Genomic DNA, 19,891 nt, shown 5'->3' with positions numbered 1-19,891 from the left:
GGTACTCCCAGGGGAGAACCTCCCCCCTGGATCCTTTTGGAGGTCGGTTCATTCTGTCACACATGTTGGTGAGTGACGCGGAGGTGAGGATCCAAATGCTGGGGAGGAAGCAGGCAGGCAGACAAACTGGAACATGTTAAAAGTCTTTAAGGATGAACGCACGCAGGCCTTGGGAACAATGAACCGACAAAACACACATAAATACATGAGGGCTGGGAGCTTGGGTGATTGGAAAACGAGAGGCAGGTGAGAGCAATTAATTCAATTCAATTCAATTCAAGTTTATTTATATAGCGCCAAATCATGACAAGAGTCGTCTCAAGGCACTTCACATAATAAACATTCCAATTCACAGTTCATTAAGCCAATCAGAAATAATGTTTCCTATATAAGGAACCCAGCAAATTGCATCAAGTCACTGACTAGTGTCAGTGACTATACAGCAATCCTCATACTAAGCAAGCATGCAGCGACAGTGGAGAAGAAAACTCCCTTTTAACTGGAAGAAACCTCCAGAGGATCCTGGCTCAGTATAAGCAGCCATCCTCCACGACTCACTGGGGATCGAGAAGACAGAGCAGGCACACACACACACACACACACACACACACACACACACACACACACACACACACACACACACACACACACACACACACACACACACACACACACACACACACACACACACACACACAGACAAGTAATGTGTCTATAGTTATATTGTGATGTCTTAGTAAATATGTGTTGTCTTAGTAAATATTGTATTTGGTGAAAGATAAACTTTATTGTATTTATCCTAGTGGATCTAAAATTAAACGGATAAACTAGTATTAGCACATCAAAAGTCAATGAAAACAAAAAGTTATTATCAGGAGAGAGAGAATGTATTAGTGGTTAGCAGCAGTGTGCTAGTCGATGGCCCCCTCCATGAGGCCACCACAGCTCAGCAGAACGTCATTGTAGCTTCTTCTGGGGAGAAAAACACTTACAGAGAAAATAAAGTTAACAGCTGAAATTGCACAAAATAGTACAGTTAAAGAGCAGACTGTAGAATAAAGCAGTAGAGTGTGAAAAGTGGTCAGTGTGTCCTCCAGCAGTCTAAGCCTATAGCAGCATAACTACAGAGATAACTCTGGATAATCCATCCTATTTAGATGGAGGCATGTTGGAGGCAGGGCAAGGGAGAGCCGTCTTTACCGACTGTACACTCCACCTCCCTGTAATCCCCCACTTGTCCAGATTTAGGCTAACATCAGATTTTAACTATAGGCCCTATCAAATAAAAATGTTTTAAGCCTATTCTTAAAAGTAGACAAAATGTCTGCCTCACGGACTAAAGCTGGGAGCTGGTTCCACAGGAGAGGAGCCTGATAACTAAAAGATCTGCCTCCCATCCTAAGTTTAGATATTCTTGGAACCACCAGTAGACCTGCAGTCTGAGAGCGAAGTGCTCGGTTAGGAACATATGGAACAATCAGATTACTGATGTATGATGGACCTTGATTATTAAGAGCTTTATATGTGAGAAGAAGGATCTTAAAATCTATTCAATTTAACAGGTAGCCAATGTAGGGAAGCTAAGACAGGAGAGATATGATCTCTCTTTTTAATTCTCATCAGAACTCTAGCTGCAGCATTTTGGACAAGCTGAAGACTTTTAACTACATTCTGTGGACTTCCTGAGAGTAATGAATTACAGTAATCCAGTCTTGATGTAATAAATGCATGAACTAGTTTTTCAGCATCACTCCTGGAAAGTATGCTTCTAATCTTAGCAATATTCCGAAGGTGGAAAAAGGAAATCCGACAAACTTGTGAAACCTGGGATTTGAATGACATGTCCTGGTCAAAGATAACACCAAGGTTCCTTGCTTTGTTCTCGGAGATTAATGTAATGCCATTAAGGTCAGGTGATTGGCTAAGCAATTTCCTTTTCTGGATTTCTGGTCCAAAGATGAGAACTTCCGTCTTGTCTTGATTTAAAAGCAAGAAGTTAAGAGTCATCCAATTTTTTATGTCCTCAAGACAAGCCTGTAATCTACCCAACCGATTAGGTTCATCAGGGTTAATGGATAAATATAAATGAGTATCGTCAGCATAACAGTGGAAGTTTATCCCATGCTGTCTAATGATTTTACCAATTGGGAGCATATATATAGTAAAAAGAATTGGTCCAAGCACTGAACCCTGTGGTACTCCGCAAGTAACCCTGGAGTATGAAGAAGATTTGCCATGTACATTTACAAAATGAAATCTGTCAGACAGGTAGGATTTAAACCAGCCTAACGCTGTTCCTTTGATCCCTACAACATGTTCAAGTCTTTCTAAAAGAACATTGTGATCAACTGTGTCAAAGGCAGCACTGAGATTTAACAAGACTAGAACAGACACAAGATTCTTATCTGAGGCCATGAGAATGTCATTTGTAACTCTCACTAATGCAGTTTCAGTGCTGTGATACTCTCTAAAACCAGACTGAAATTCCTCAAACAGAGCATTAGTGTTTAAATGCTGACATACTTGGATGGCCACTATTTTCTCCAGGACTTTGGATAAAAATGGAAGGTTAGATATTGGTCTATAATTCATTGGGTCATCTGGATCCAGAGAAGGCTTCTTAAGTGAAGGTTTGATTACAGCCACCTTAAAATCTTGTGGTACATACCCATTTACTAAGGATAGATTGATTATATTTAGAATGGGGGCAGTAACCAAAGGAAATGCATCTTTAAATAATTTGGTTGGGATTGGATCCAAAATGCAAGTTGAAGGTTTAGATGAAGCTAATATTTTTGATAACTCTGAAAGCTCAACTGGATCAAAACGGTTCAAGCACAGATGAGGTTCTAGAGTCACCTCTGAAGCTGCCTCACTTACTGAGGAAGAAGAAATCGCATTAGGGAGGATGCTAAAGATTTTGTTTCTAATAGAATTAATTTTACTTGTAAAAAATCCCATGAAGTCATTGCTGCTGAGGGCTAAGGGAATAGATGGCTCAGAGCTATGATTCTGTGTAAGTTTAGCAACTGTACTGAAAAGAAATTTAGGATTATGCTTATTCTCCTCAATTAATGCTGAAAAATAAGCAGTTCTAGTTTGTTGAAGCTTATTTTTATAAAGCACAAGACTATTTTTCCAGGACAGGTAGGCCTCCTCATGGTGCGTAGAGCGCCATGTTCTCTCCAATTTCCTAGAGTTTTGTTTTAAGGCTCGTAGATGAGAGTTAAACCAGGGAGCCAACTTCCTGTCCCTAATTACCTTCTTTTTTAAAGGGGCAACATCATCTAATGCCACACGTAAAGAGGAATTCACATGATGAACTAAGGCATCAATTTGTGAGGGGCTAGAACTGAAAATATTGCCCTCTGCTACATGCCTCTGAGATGCTGAGGACAGTAAAGATGGAACAGTTGATTTAAAAGACGCAACTGCGTTGTCAGATAGAGACCGACTATAATGAAATTTACTTTCATGTCTCGAGAACTCAGTTATAAAAAACTCAAAGGTTATCAGAAAGTGGTCCGAGAGGTCTGGAGTATGTGGAAAGATTGTTATTTCCTCACACTCAATGCCATAAGTCAGCACAAGGTCCAATGTATGATGGCAGGAGTGGATGGAGCTATGTATTCTTTGAGTAAAACCAGTTGAGTCTAAGATATTACTAAAGGCTACATTGAGGCAATCATTTTCGATGTCCACATGAATGTTGAAATCCCCCACTACAATGACCTTATCAGTATTTAGCACCAAATCAGATAAAAAATCAGAGATCTGATCCAAAAACTCAGAATAAGGGCCTGGTGGACGATATAAAACTACAAACAAGAGTGGTTTCACAGTTTTGCAATCTGGATTAGGAAAACTAAGAATAAGATGTTCAAACAAACTGTAACTATTAATCTGTAAGGGACTGATTAATAAGTCCGAATGAAAAATGGTTGTCACTCCTCCTCCTCGCCCTGTACTTCGAGCAATATGATGATTTAAATAATTTGAAGGAGTCGACTCGTTTAAGCTAACATAGTCCTCTTGCTGCAGCCAGGATTCTGTGAGAGAGAGCAAAGAAATCTGATTATCACAAATCAACTCATTAACTAAAAAAGTCTTAGAAAAAATGGATCTAATGTTCAACAACCCACATTTAATTTTTCTAGTTTTCTGCTCAGTTGAATTTGTTCTAATATTTATGAGATTTCCATGATTTGCTTTATTAAGCCTGATATTTAATCTGTGTGGTTTTGGCCGTGGGCAGGACACTGTCTCTATGGGGTAGTGGGTGGGTAACAGTACAGAAGCTGCAGAGGGGTGGGTTAAACTACGACTAACAGAGACACATGACTAAACAGAATGGGGAGACAGGACAGGGTGTGACAGTTCGTGTCACACTGAGAGTGATTGAAGAGTTGCTAATGCATGCTAAAGCCTCCATCATCACCTGTTCTTCTGGTGCCGCTGTCCCTAATGGGGGGTATGATCATGCAAGCTCATGACTCTCCTTTCGGCTGGACACAAAGGTGTCAAGGCCACGTTCAGTGCCCTGAGCCAGGTCGCTTACTGGCCGGGGATGCATCGAGACATCTCAGACTACATCAGAGCTGTTTGGTTTGCTGTCAGTTTCAAACATCAAACCCCATATATTTTGGTGACCTAATTCAGTATCCATCTTGCTTGTATGGTGTCGGTCTGAGATATTAAACGAGTGAGCATGGAGGCCCAACTAGATGGCTTATACCTAGGGCCCAGAATTTGGTGCTTCGCCCCTGATTAACATGTTTCAATTACAGAAGCGTGATTAACACTGCCAGCAGCAGCAATCAATCAAGCCCATATGTAAACACTGTAATCTGCTCCAACAAGCTTTAATCCAGAATGTAAATGAGTCAGACTCTGTAAATGTTTGAGCTGGTCAGTAGGCGGGCAGCGTGAGGGGATGAAACCAAAAACCTGGAGGGGAGTTTATCAGTTTAGACATGATGGGACAAATCATAAAAGTTGATTTATTCCAGGAAAAACAGGAGTGGCGTGATGTGGCTTCAGACTGATGACTTGACTTAGCTGTATGTGGCTTAGATGACTTGACTAGATTCAACGAAGTAAACTTCATTAGATGCTTAGACACACTTGGCTTTTGTGGATATGAACTGGAACTAGAGCAGGCTTTCTGAGCTGCATGAAGAAAGTAGATGACCTGGCATCAGAGAAACAAAGTTATGGTGAACCCAAGTGTAAGTAAGTCACACTCATCGCAGACATAGAATCACTAGAAGATGGTAGATCAAAACAAAATAAAACATAAAATCATAATGATTTTCAAACAGAAATGGATTAAATTCAGAAATATAGTCATAAAATTATAAAATACCACCAAACAAATGAAAGATGATTACAAATTTGAGTTAAAAATATGAAAACGAAAGACACATGTAAAGGCAACTTTAAATAAAAGGGTCTGTAGCTGTTTTTTAAAAGTGCCCAGACTGTCAATGCTACGTAAGGATAAAGGAAGATCATTCCAAAGTTGAGGTGCAACAGTCTGGAAAGAGTGATTGCCTCGACTTTTGTATCTGGTCTTTGGAATTTCTGGAAGGTTCTGGTGTGAAAGTTATAGTCAGGATTCTAAAATTGACTCATTAATGGGTAACCAGTGCAGAGACACGAGAATAGGAGTGATGTGTGCTCTTCTGTTTGCTCCAGTTAGGAGCCTCGCTGCAGAGTTCTGGACCAACTGAAGGTGGTCAAGGGCTTTTTGTTAAAACATGTGAAAAGTGTGTTACAGTAATCTAGATGAGAGGAGATAAAGGCATGGATAACCATTTCAAGTTCATGTTTTGACACCAACCTTCGCAGTTTGGAGATATTTCTTAAATGATAAAAACTGTTTCAGACCAATGTTTTTGAGTGACCTTCAAGAGACATTGATTGGTCAAAAACACCCAAATCCCTCAAATTCAGGTAGAAACTAGTTCCAAGGTCTTGGGTAAATGTTTGGGTGATCAGGGAGAAGAGGCCTGACTACAGCCCAGAAACCAAACTCATGACAGTAGATTAGGATATTTTTGTGGCTCCTGATGATCCTGAATGTCCCCTTTTCTGATTATTTGTGTTTGTATCTCAGTGTCAGTGCTGTTAGCTGTTAGCTGATAGTGCTGATGATCACCTGCTGTTTGTGTTTGTTGCTGTGAGATAAGAGAACAGCACATTTAAACTTCTCTCTCCTGCAGAGTTTGGTAAACTCATTTTAAGTGGTTGGATTAGAGAAAAAGTTTACTCATTGAAAATGAATGATTAATATGAATTTTATATTTTACCCCCATATTAAAGTCTTGGGTAATTAATCAACTTTGAGGAAATAGAAATTACAATAATGTCTTAAAGTGATGTTTTATTTTCTTGGCTTTGGCTTAAAGTAGCTCCTCCCTATATTACTGAACATTTAAAGCCTTGTGCTTCAACCCAGCCCCCAGGTCCACACACCAGAACCTTCTAGAAGTTCCAAAGACCAGATACATAAGTCGAGGTGATCGCTCTTTCCAGACTGTTGCACTCCCGACTCTGGAATGATCTTCCTTAATCCTTACACAGCATTGACAGCCTGGACACTTTGAAAAAACAGTTAAAGACCCTTTTATTTAAAGCTGCTTTTGCTTAAACCTTTTTGTTTCTTATTTTTAACTCAAATTTTTAATCTTTCATCTGTTTATGAAAATGTATAATTTTATGACTTTTTTTCTGACGTTAATCTAATTCTGTTTTGAGAGCATTTTGATTGTATGATGTTATTCTGTTTATGATTTTATGACTTTGTTTTATTTTGTTTTGATCTATGTGAAGCACTTTGTGATTCTATGTCAGTGATAAGTGCTTTATAAATAAAATTAACTACTTACTTAAAAATACTTCCAGTCATGTTATCGTGTGAAACCTTTGCAGATGGTCCAGTATGCAGCAAACCGTCAGGCCTTCAATCTGCCTGGAAGTGCACACATCACCCCTCTCCACTGGCTTCTCTTATCTACGTACCTGTGAAAAATACAAGTTACTGATGTTAGCCCTATAAAGTTTTGAATGGAACAACTCCAATCTACTTCATCAAAGTGGTTCTCATTCAGCTTGGGATTGGGCGGCTAGACTAGCTGTTCTAACACCTCTCTCAAGATGACAGACACTCCTCATTGGTCCACGATAGAATGAGCAACCTGGCTGATCATCCCTCTAGGAAGGTGGTCAGAGAGACCAGTGGTGCCAGTGCTCAGCAGCCACGCTTCTGTCAGTGCACCCCTGTGTGTGTGTGTGTGTGTGTGTGTGTGTGTGTGTGTGTGTGTGTGTGTGTGTGTGTGTGTGTGTGGGTGCGTGCGCGCGTGTGTGTGTGTGTGTGTGTGTGTGTGTGTGTGTGTGTGTGGGTGCGTGTGCGTGTGTGTGTGTGTGTGTGTGTGTGTGTGTGTGTGTGTGCGTGCGTGTGTGTGTGTGTGTGTGTGTGTGTGTGTGTGTGTGTGTGTGTGTGTGTGTGTGTGTGTGTGTGTGTGTGTGTGTGTGTGTGTGTGTGTGAATGACCAGTTGTGTTATAAAGGGCCTTGGGTGGCTGTGGAAGACACTGTATAGTACAGGCCATTTACCATACAAGCCAAAGTTTTTTGTTAGCTTCAAAGGTAGCGACATTCTTAAGCCTGAGTTATGCTTCTCCTTCTGCGTCAGTGCGGAGACACGCAACGCCATTATCCATCCTTGACGTACAGAGTCAAGCCCACTTTTTTAAACATCTGTCCGTCGAGATGGACAACGCAAGATTGTGATTGGTCAGGACACCGCTGTTGTCTACACCGCCGCCATTGCGCCCTGAAAAACATAAAGAGAGCCAAGGATAACTAGCGGCAGACACAGAGAAGCTTGAAGAATACCTTGCGAAAAAACTCTAAAATATGAATGTTTAATTCCCCCGTGACTGGAGGAGTGAAAAGATACGCAGCAAGTGTTTTTATTTGTGGATGGAAATGACAGGAAACGTGGGTTTTACCGGTGGCGAGCGCATGAAGAGATGGAGGAGAATGAGAGACAAATTTGTCAGTGTTAAAAAAAGTCTCTTATATACAAAAACACAATATAAACACACTATCTTGGACCGGTACATGACAGGATACCACAGAACAGTGCTACGCCCTCTGTTGTCCTGCTGGGTAATTGCTTTGCAACACTCCCCAGGAGACGGAGCAAAATGAGAGTAAAACGCTTTCGTCAATCCGTGCGTGTCTGTCCTTTGCGGAGCTGATGGAGAAGCATGAATCAGGCTTCATAGTCTCATTTGTAAGCTGCTTTGGATAAAAGCATCTGGCACATAATTAAGCGTAAACAAAACGTAGCGTTAGCGATTAAGCTGTAGCCAGTAGCTAGAGGGTCTGGCTGAGGCTGTAAGAGAAAGCTCATGAAAGTGTCATGACTCCCAGCCTTTCTGGACAGAAATAATAGAACCATCTTCACCAATGAGAGGATACACCAGCCCTGAAAAAAATGCCAGTCTCTTCATGTCACAAGGAAAATTTGCATTTATGGCCCCGCCCATTTTGGTTTGTGACCGCCCACAGGAAGGAGAGAGAAGAACAAGTCTCGGCTAGTAGAAGCTAACCATTAGCAACTCCACAACATAGTGGAACATATTCAATGTTGTGTTATTTGTGGGGATTAAACATCAATGATGCATTTTTTACCATACAATATGTTTTATATTAGAAAGAAGAAAAAAAGAAAGTGATCTTTTATAAAGCACCTCCCAAGATAAAAATCACAAGGCACTTTACAAAAACTACAACAGATCAGACATGAATCTACATTAACAGCAAAATCCATAAATGACAGTTGGTTAACTGTGAAACCTTAGTAGATTAGTGAAAGTCCAAAGATGGCAAATTTCTTCTATGATGTAGTGAGTTTGGATTATTATGCTAGCAACAGACTTTATATTGATCACCCATGAAATACAAAAATTTATAATTGGAGCAGATTAAAAATTTGTTGCACTTGGCCTTTCCACATTAGAAACTAGAAAGAGAATGAATTCAGCTTTGTACAAAACAAACAACAATAAATTAATACAATTAAACAAGGAGAATGAATAAATAAAACATGTTACCAAAGTAATTAGGTATTGAAATAATTCTATGCAAGTAACTTGTGGCTATCAGCTTGTATAAGCACACATATTACGTATATAAGGTGACAGTGAATGGGGACATTACAGCGTGGAAAGCAACAGAGTTACAAAAGTCTGCGACAAAACGCTGCGCATGGGTTGGCAGGTCTGTCAGAGTTGAAAAATTTACACATGAACATTTGTCAAACAAGAAGCCAACAGCTTATTTTATTACAGAAAACTACTGCTATACATTCATTCATACTAGAGAACAAAAGCAAAAACAAGTCACTTTTAAAGTTTTATTATGCACAAATGGATCTAAACATTCGGTGGGATGCGAAAGTTTGGGTAGCAGTAGCTCAGGAGGTAGAGCGGGCTGTCCAGTATTTGGAAGGTTGCAGGTTCAATCCATAGACTGTACATATACAGGTTCAATCCCAGCTCTGACCAGAGGATGCTGCTGTTGTGCACTTGGTCAAGACACTTAAATCTCCTTTCCAGAGTTTTCCCCTTTCAGAAATTATGTATGATTTTTCAGAAATCCGTAGAAGTGATTGTCTCATCATGTACTGCATGCAATAGGAAACTGAGCGCCGACCAAAACTAACCAATAGTGTTAGACTACCGCTTACCTGCTTCAATTTTAAGGAATACCTCGGCTGATGCAGAGTTGATGAACTTTTCACGGACAAGTAAGTCTCTAAAATATAAATATATGAAAACACATCATGACATGAGAATAATACTCGGAAAACAACGTGTTTTAGCTGTTTGTCGGCTACAGAAGCACATTTAGAAACGTGAAGTTTCTGATCTTAAACAAACAGAGTAATAACCTTATTGTGTGATATGCTTGTCAGCCACTAGATGGTGCCATCGGATAAGAGAAATACTCCGGAAAAAAGCTTTAATCTGCCTTGCCTGCTTGTGGTGGTCGGAGGGACCGGTGGCACCTGTGTTCGGCAGGCCTCGCCTCTGTGGTGCGCCCCAGGGCAGCTGTAGCTACATCATAGCTCATTCCCATCAGCCTGTGAATGGATGACTGACTGACAATGTTGTGAAGAGCCTAGGGGGGTGTAGAAGCCTAAGAAGGCGCTATACAAATACGGGCCATTTATCATTTGTAAAACTTCATGATTTTCCTTATAAATGGTTGGTTGTTACAATAAAAAACTTGAGTTAAATATTTCACACAGGAGAAACACACAGTGATATTCGACAAGTGAAACAAACTTTATAGGGTTTACAGAAGGTGTGCAGTAAGTGTTTAAAGTCAATTAGGATGGAGAATAAATTTGGGCACCACAAAAATTAGATGAACTCGTTACTTAGTCGATCCTCATTTTGCAGAAATAACAGCCCCTAAACTCTTCCTGTAGCTTCTAATGACTCTGGATTATGGTTGTTTTGGACAATTCTTCTTTACAAAACAACTCTAGTTCCTTCAGGTCTGATGCTCCTAAGCATGGACAGCTGTCTTTAACTCACACCACAGATGTTCAGTAATATTCAGGTCTGAGATAGCTGTTCCAGAATGTTCTACTGGTTCCTCTGCATGTTTAGGGTTGTTGTCTTGTTGAAAGATCCATCCCCAGGGCAGCTTCAGCTTTGTCACTGATTCCTGGACATTGGTCTCCAGAATCTTCAGATATTGAGTGGAATCCATGTGTCCCTCAACTTTAACAATATTCCCATTCCCTGCACTGGCCACAGCCTCACAGCATGATGGAACCACCACCATGGTTTACTGTATGTAACACCTGTATCACCTATATTATGGTGAGGGACCAGTAGGCTCAACCATAGAAGCACAGTGGCATGTTTAAATCAGACTCAAAAACCAGAAGATCAAAGTCAAAAAGTCAAAGTCAAAGTCATTTATTGTCATATTCTACCACATGTGCAGGACATACAGAGAAATGAAATTCAGTTTCAGCACACACAATTCAAAGATCAGACATACGTGGGTAAGACACATAACAAGAATTGGTGACTGCGGTCATTCGCAACATGAGTCGCGCTACCTTAATAGATAGATGAAAAGGGTGTTACATGAGGGAAGTTCAGGGAGGGAGAAAAAAAGGCATTAACAGGGTTACACCAGCAGGGTGTAGCACTCCAATGCAAAAAAACACCTGACATGTAAGCAACAAACGTCACAGTTCACAACATGAGACCCGGTAGGTAGGGGGGAGGGGCTGGGATCCTGGTTCCTCAGCGGGGGCGGCCTGTGTGGCACTCAACCAGCTGGCTCCGCAGGTGGGAGGGAGGTCATGGGGAAGCACAGAGAGCAGTGAGTCCTTCAGTTTGATGACCTTGGTGGAGACCTCAATCTGAAGGCGGGGGGGTGGGGGGGGATAGAGATTCACAGCATTTGTCTGCATTCCTTCCAGCGTGGGGGTTTTGCATGCAACTCCAAGGCTGCTTATGGCGTCAGATTCGATAACAGAACTTTGTTTGGGTCAGACAGAGATAATTTTTCCTCTCTGCCTTAAGTCTGTATTGATCATTCAAGTCCTCCAGTGAAGCCAATTCAGTGATTAAACATCTCCACACCGTCCGGTGACCCTTTCCGAGACGTTATCAATCCTGCGCGCTAACACCGGTAACGCAGCTAAGACATTGTCCAGCTTGCGATTCACCTCGAGCAACGTCCCAGTCTGTGAGGTATCCACACGGACGGTGCCGTCCATGGTTGCGGGTCGCCCTCCAATCGCTCCCGTCATCCCAATTTTACGGAAAGCCAGATATCCTCCCACTCCAATCAGAAGAAATCCAACGATCATCAGGCCAAATATCCATATATCTTCGAAGTCCTCAATGGACAGCTGAGAGAGACAGATGACATTCCACTTTTTCCAGGAATCGAACATATATCCCGCTGCATGTGTCCCCTCAGGACAAGCGTGAGCCCCCTCCTCCGTCCTCATTGTAGAAAAAATCTTATCAATCGCGTTGAATGACCAATTAATTAAGTCCATGTTGAAAAATGCTGAAAAAGGTGATTGCAGAGGAAATGCAGAGAAGCGCTCTGTAGGCAGACGGGACAAAAAGAGCCTTGGGAGCCTTGGGAAAACACAGATAAGGGAGGAAAAGGCAGAAGCGTCTGCTCCCTGTGAGCACTGGAATAAAGCTGAATAAAGATGAATTGACTAGTTAATAAACACAGTTTAACAATAATAAAAAAAAAACATTCAATGTGCCAAAAAAACCATTTACCATACAATATTCAAATACCAGTCACATGAGGGGTTTTCACTACACAGCAACGTTTTGAGCAGTTAAACGTATATTTGTCAACAAAAGAAAAGGTAATAAAATAGTTTAAATGTCAGTCAATAGTCATCAGAGTATCCAGCCGCGTGTGAAGGTATGTTCGATACTTCCCACCGCACCGCTGGGTGCAGCACACAGTCCACAATGGAACAAATGGGAATGTCTCTACGTCCTGGTGGGAAGGCTCGCCATCAAATCATCGGAGGAATCCACTCCTGGAACACTCTGTCATGTACAAAAAACCTGACCTGTCAATAGACAGGATCAAAGAAACAATGCCAATATTATCCATATTGTTTACAATCAGATAATTTGTAGACATCCCGTTTGCCACAAAAAGATCATTGAAAAGTCATACGTAACCCCTTTTGCTTTAAATAACTTATGCATATGCATAAATTGTTATCCAAACTCTGTATAAATCAAAAAATAAACCCTTTTTTCCTCAAAGATAATGCCCAACATTTTAATGTATCCACAATATCAATATGGTTAATAAACATGAGTTATTAATACAAATATTCAAAATAAACACTTTTTTAACAATAAAGTGCAAACATATTGAAAACAACTGGACATAAGATTCGCTCACCAATTCCAGTGACCAACAGGCTTGACTGCACGGTGAGGCAGCTCTGAAGTCACCCACGTGGAGTTCTAAACATAACTTGTTTTCCACTTTTTAACCGCAAAACCATGACATTTCACTGTGAACGTGATGAAAAACAGTATATAAACAAGTTTGTAAATTTTACCTTGCCATTGAAAGCAAACAGAATGAACTCCAGAAGAAACGTTAGCTAAATTGAAAAAAACGCTCACTTCTCAGTCTAACCTTTCACTCTTCTTTTTCAACACAAAAATGATTTAACCCTCTGGAGGCAGGTGTTGCAGATTTACAACGATAAAGCCTACCTACCTGGTTACTCCACATACGTATTTCATGAGCAATTTTTAACTCAGAAGTACCCCTGAAGGATTTCGTTGTTCGTCCTTTTATCAAAACGTATTTTGAGCCTGAGAGGGTTCAACCACAAGTTTAACGAATGTAGATGTTTTTCAGGCTTGTTTTTCCATTCTTATTCTTGTTGTAATTGTCTGGAACGTCACGGAGCAGGGGCTGCATGGCTTAAAATTCTTTAAAGTCGACAGTCAAGTAATGAAAATCGAGTTGACTTTGACTAGTTGTTTATGACGTCATACATCTGAAGCGGGTTGGTTCGCTGGAGTTTTTGACAATTAAAATTGCGCCCACATTTTCAAACTTAAACACATTTCTTTTAACAACAGTAGTTTCTGCATCTTTACTGTTGCCCTGCTTCAACCATCTCCCCCCTCCCCCTGCGCAGCGGCCACAAACTCACTGATGCTCCTGCAGCCTCTCGGAGTTCCTGCTGCTCTAAACATTAAAATAATTATTTCATTTTCTGTTCCTCACTTCTGATTACCTTCAGTGGTGTTTGTTGCAACCACCAGGTACAAAAACTAACTTGTTTTTATTTGACAGTTTTTCTGTCCTGTCTGTTTATTATCTTCCTGCATCTCCTCTCAATCCTAAAGAAAAACTGCTACCTGGCTTCATTTATATTCACCTTATGAGTTACCTTTGAACTGCAGTTCTAAAAGATCTACCGACCGCAAAAACAGTGGAGTGCTCGCCAGCCGCACCGGAGAGTTGAAGTCACCAAAGGACAAAACAGGTGATGCGCCTGGCTCCTCAGCAGCGAAACGCATCAGGCACAAATAAAAGACAGAAAACATCAAAGGAAATGAGCCGACATGAACGATCGCGTGTTAAATTAGTTTTTGAGGTGGCGACACCTGATTTGATAATGTTACTGTGGCCGTGCTCAGGATGCAGATGTCTGGAGCGCGTCAACAATCAGAGCTTTGCATGCGCAAGCTGGTTAAGATTAGGATGGGGTGAGGGGAAGGTTAAATTGCAAGAGGGAAAAGGTCACAATTTGGTTAAATGTCCGTTTTACGGTGGGTGTCAGTACCGACGCTCTGGCACAGCGCGTCGCCTCCCAACTCGCAGGGGCTCGTCACCTGCTGTCTTTTCCAAGGACTGCATCTTGTCGGTCATTATCATGTGACAGCGACTAATCGATGACAGGCATAAAAAGTCACTACAGAGCAGTGAAGTTGACTAGTCGGCTAGTTGATACAACCCCTATCACGGAGCAGCACTCTCCTTCTCCCAGCAGCGCCACACCCGACTCAGACACATTACTGCAGCAGTGCAGTTTATGGGCGGGACGAGTAACAGGAGTCTGCATTCCAACTGGTTATATCACACAGAATTTATGTGCTGTGATTGGTTGGGAAGCAGTCAGTCTCTTCTGCCTCTGAAATCTCTTAAAGAGGTACACCCATTTTATGTGGGTTACATGTAGGTAGCAGGTGTTTTTCTTGGAAGGCTGTGTTATTTTTCCCCCATGCATAATTCCCCTTGTTATGCCCAAATAACTCAACTTAGTTTCATCAGTCCACAGCACCTTTTAGGAGAATGAAGCTGGCTTGTCCAAATGTGCTTCAGGATACCTCAATCAGTGGAGAAAAGGCTTCCTCTGCATCACTGTCACATGATACAGCATCTCCTTGTGAACGATGCACAGAGACTCCATCTGCAGCAAGATGATGTTGTAGGCCTTTACTGCAGGTTTGCGGGGTGACTGACTGTTCTCACCATTCTTCACTTCTATTAATCTGAGATTTTTCTTGGTCTGTGTAGCATTACAGGTTAGCTACTTATTTTATGATCAATAGGATGTGATGTTCCATATTATTATTAAATATCAATCTGATTGGTCTTTGAATGTTTAATCAGAAGACTTTAGTTCGTTGACTATTCAGGGAACATGCACTTCACATTAATTCAGACAGAGTCAAGAATATAGTTTATAAAAATGATTTAATTCTATTTTCCTAAACTAAATTATTATACATGACAAAGTATGAATGAAATGATGGTTGTATAGACAACAGATGATGAATGAAATGATGGTTGTATAGACAACAGATGATGAATGAAATGATGGTTGTATAGACAACAGATAATGAATGAAATGATGGACTGTGAGCTTGATGTTTCAGCAAAATATTTTGAGTATCTGAGAGAGACTGTGGAGTCTCGGTGGTAAAATCAGTTTGGCTGTATGGTTTGATAAGCTATAGATTTATTTATAAAACCATCCGACGCAATCGTGTAGAGTCTACACACCCTTTTGTGTGATGGTTGCCCATCAGTGGTCCGGACGAAAGCAGCCTGAGTGGTGAGGTTCACCGGATGTTGAGACCACAGGAACCCAAAAAGGCATTGTTCCCTGTAAAGTCAGATTTCTAGTCCAGCCTTGAGGTGCAACCGGGGTCTGCAGGTTGGATGTCTGTCTGAGGTGTTGGGTGGCTCTTAAAAGAGCCGTTGTGTCTGCAGTCACTCACAAAAGCGTTGCAAAGAGGCTTTGACCTTGGGGTCAAAAAAGAGGATGGTATCAAATTGCTTGTTCACCTGATTTGCCTTATCATGTGAATGGTCAAGACTGTCATGGTCTGTGTCTACATCTCCCCCCATGTGTCTCCTTGTGTCCTCCATTCGTTCTCTAGGTGCTCCTTTTGTGTCCTAGCGCCCTCATGTGTCCTATGTCTGCGTCTTCCTCATGTGTCTTCTGGTTTTCCCCATTTGCCCCTAGATCTCCAGCCCTCTAGGTTTCTCAAGTCATTTCCTTTAGTTACAGCCTTTCATGATTTAGTATGTTTTTTTTTCCCGTCAGTGTTTATTTTTCTCCCCCCTCCCTTTGAATTGTAGTTATGTTTCCTGCTCTTTTGTATTAGGTTTTATTCTTAGGTCAAGTTAGTTTCTCCCCTGATTAGTCATTGCCTTCACCTGGTCCTCGTCCCACACTCCACACACCTGCAGCTCATCTCCCTCTCGTCCTCCCTGTGTATTTAAGCCCTGTCTAGCCTCAGTGTCTTGTCGGTCCATTGTTTGTAATTCTGTTAGTCTCGCTTTGGATTACTAGTGTTTTTGGCCTTCCCGTGTTCACTAGTGTTTTTTGGATCTCCAGATCTTCATCTGGATTTTTGGATTTTAGCTTCCAGCCTTTTGGATTTATTTTTGTTTTTGGTTCTCCTTAAAATAAAGGATATTACTTAATCTTCTTCCCTGCCTCGTGTCATCCCGGGTTACTGCATTTTTGGATCCAAACCATCTTTGTATCGTGACAAAGACTTGCTAGACCAGGAAGTGTTCTAGCTTTTATTAATTTTTTGTTTATAAACTTAGACAAATCAAAATTTGACACGCTAAAAAGTCGTTACCAATATACCTCAGACATACTCAGCCTTCCCCCTGATTAGTTAACTGTTAGTGGAAATGTTTTTTTTTTTTTTACATTCATCTGAAGTGAATGTTAAAACTGTAATATTAATCTTATGATGAATGAGTATACTGAGAGAATAAATTGTTAAATCAACAAATACTGATCTGGTGTGGTTTAAGATCTGAAATGGATCATTGCAGGAAAAATGTTCATTTTAATATATCACTGAAGTCATTTATGATTCAAGGAAGATGTGCAGAAAGTGCAAAAAGTCTCATTTTCTGCATGACGTTGTCTTCCAGCACATATTATGGCTAATTTATTTGGCTGCGAGCTCGTAGGTCCTTGCTTTTCTTGTTTGGAGGCCAGACAGATGTAATGCATCGATGTGTGACGCAGTTTGTGTCTGCAAATTAAAAAGTTAATTTCTGTTCATTTTGATGAACTATTCGACCTTTCGGTATGCTACATCTGCCACTTGGAGCCTTAGCTTGAACTGTGCCTGTGGTCCTCCATTTCCTCACTATGTTCCTAACTGTGGAACCAGACAGCTGAAATCTCTGAGACAGCTTTCTGGATCCTTCCTCTGAACCATGATGGAGAACAGCTTTTGTTTACAGCTCATGTGAAATGTTTTAGACCCCATGTTGCTGCTCTTCAGAGAACATTCAAAGAGGAGGGAAACTTACAACTGGCCCCTTAAACACTCTTTCTCATAACTGGATTCACCTGTGTGTGGAGGTCAAAGGTCACTGAGCTTACCAAACTAATGTTGAGTTCCAACAATTAGTTCTAGAGGTTTTGGAATCAATAAAATGATAACAGTTTCCCAAATTAATCCAAGTTAATTGCTAATTATGTTTAAACAATTATTGTACACTTCCTATGAATCCTTTTTTTTTCTTCCCCATGTCCTGTCTGGCTGGGAAGCAATCAGAATTGAGGTCTGAATGCCAAAGACAAGCTGTAACAATCAACATCCCCCTTCTTTCATTAAGACTCTGAATTGCCACTCATGCACAAGGGGCTCTCTGAAATCCCAACTTGGTTGGCCTGGTTTGGCTGCCATTTTGGACTCCTCTCTTCTTTGAAATATGAAAATACAATCTGGCTGCTAGGACAAAAAATATAAAGACGAAGACGTTTCATAACTAAATGTATAAAATGACTGAAGTTCAAACTAAAGCAGAAACTAAGAAGCGACAGCAGCATCGAAGAAGAAGCCAAGAATGTGACAAAATTAGTTGCTTTAGTCTGTTTAGGGTCATAAAAATAAAACCCATATAAATCCTATGTTCTCATGTCTCCTGAGGCTGCTCTGAATATTTCAACACCTCCATCAGCCTGTCTGGTATTTACCTGCTGAGTGAAATATGGAAGGTAAGATGGGCTGTGTGTTTCTGGCTCCTGCTCATCCCACTGATTTAAATTCTTATCTTCATACCTGACGTTCTTCTGTCATGCCTGTGTCCACACAGAAATGTTCTGCTCAGTGAAGCGTCTTAAAGTGTCAGAACTGCTTCTCCGCATCTCCTCTGGATGCTGCAGGTGTGCTCATACCTGTTTGCTGTAGCAGACACATACCTGCTCTGTGAACAGCTGCAAACACCAGCTTCAACATGACGTTCAACAAAAGCTGACGATATTCTAGAGAGGTTGTGACCTCACTGTGATACATCTGTCGTCACTGAGAGCAGACATGATGGAATTATCTCTATTTATACACCTTCAGCCGTTTTCTCTACTGCTTGTTATTTCACAACAATCCTCTTTTGTTTTGCAGGCGGTCTGTGTTGACTTTTGACTGCAGCTTTAATTTGCTTCAAGATAATGTAATCGGAAAGCTTTTAGCACTGTCAAAACACAGACATCTGCACCTGGGATTGTTTCCTAATGAGCTACAGTTACAGCTGCTTACTGTGTCTCACCCTTCAGGGCTGAGAAACCACCTCTGGAACGTGTTTGCAGGTTCTGAGTTTTCCTCTTTGTACATCATTTACAGAAGTGAAATGTTACAACCAACATGCATAGATTATTAGACGAAGCTCCGTAGATACAGAGAAATATGATTCAAACTCGTCTGTTGGAGGAATTTGTTCTCCTTTGTCGCGAGGCTAAGGTTTAATGGAAAAACGTGTCGGTTTGTAACAGCTGACGTCATGCAACAACAACTGTGCATTTTTACTTTTTGTATGAAAACTGAAGTGAACAATCTAAAACTAGACATAAATCAAACTCATCAGAGATTTTGTTGTATTTCTAGTTTTTCCGTGTAGTCTTTTTTTGTAATTAACGAGAGAAAGCTTCATTTATAGCATCAACAGTTGTAATCTGAAAGCTGTTGAGGAAAATGTGGGAAGTGTTTTTTTCCAGGTTTGTCGCACGTTACTTCCCCCCCCCCCCCCCCCCACCCCCCCCCCCCCCCCCCCCCGCTGATATGATCGTTCCTGAAGGCCTTGTAGCGATGTGTAATGAAACATATAGCACCACCTGCTGGCCACACTGGGCATTTGACTTTAAACCTGGTGACAAAAACACCTTTTATTTAGTTTTTTTATTATCCCTCCCACTGTCCTAATGGGTGTGACCCCGCGAGGAAAGTAGACCATTGCGCCGGGTTAATGGTTTATCCTTTGGGTCCACGTGGCAGGGGTGAGGAGTGAGCACCACCTCACCCCTGCCACGTGAACCTTAAGAGATACACCATCAATCCCGCTCAATGGTCAACTTTTCTCACGGGGTCACGCCCATTAGGTCAGTGAAAGGGTTAAAAGAGTAAAACTGTTAGCATAGACTCTGCTTGACGGGGACTGCTCTGTGAGCTTTTACAGGTTTAATTAAAGTTTATTTATTGGGTTTGCATTTAACCTCAGAAGGTGGTTAATTAGGATTTATTACAGCAAGTTTGGGGGAAAGCACTAATCCTGCTGCAGAGGTTGAGCTCTTAGAAACTTGTCTCAAGGACCTGGGTGACCTTCTTCTCTTTACCAGATTAAACTGATGGTATTGAGGAGGCAGAAAGTAATTTCCCACATGTTGAACGTTTTTGGATGACGTTGGTGTCTGAAGCTTGGAGTCATTCCTGATCAGGAACTCTTTCAGATCTCCCCAGTATCCAGGGTTATCTTCTTTAATCTGAACAATATCTCAAACACCAGAAACATTTTGT

Source organism: Nothobranchius furzeri, chromosome 12 (genome assembly GCF_043380555.1).
Source record: "Nothobranchius furzeri strain GRZ-AD chromosome 12, NfurGRZ-RIMD1, whole genome shotgun sequence".
Classification (NCBI taxonomy): domain Eukaryota; kingdom Metazoa; phylum Chordata; class Actinopteri; order Cyprinodontiformes; family Nothobranchiidae; genus Nothobranchius; species Nothobranchius furzeri.
The sequence above is the reverse complement of the archived record's forward strand: the minus strand, read 5'-3'. Positions refer to the sequence as shown.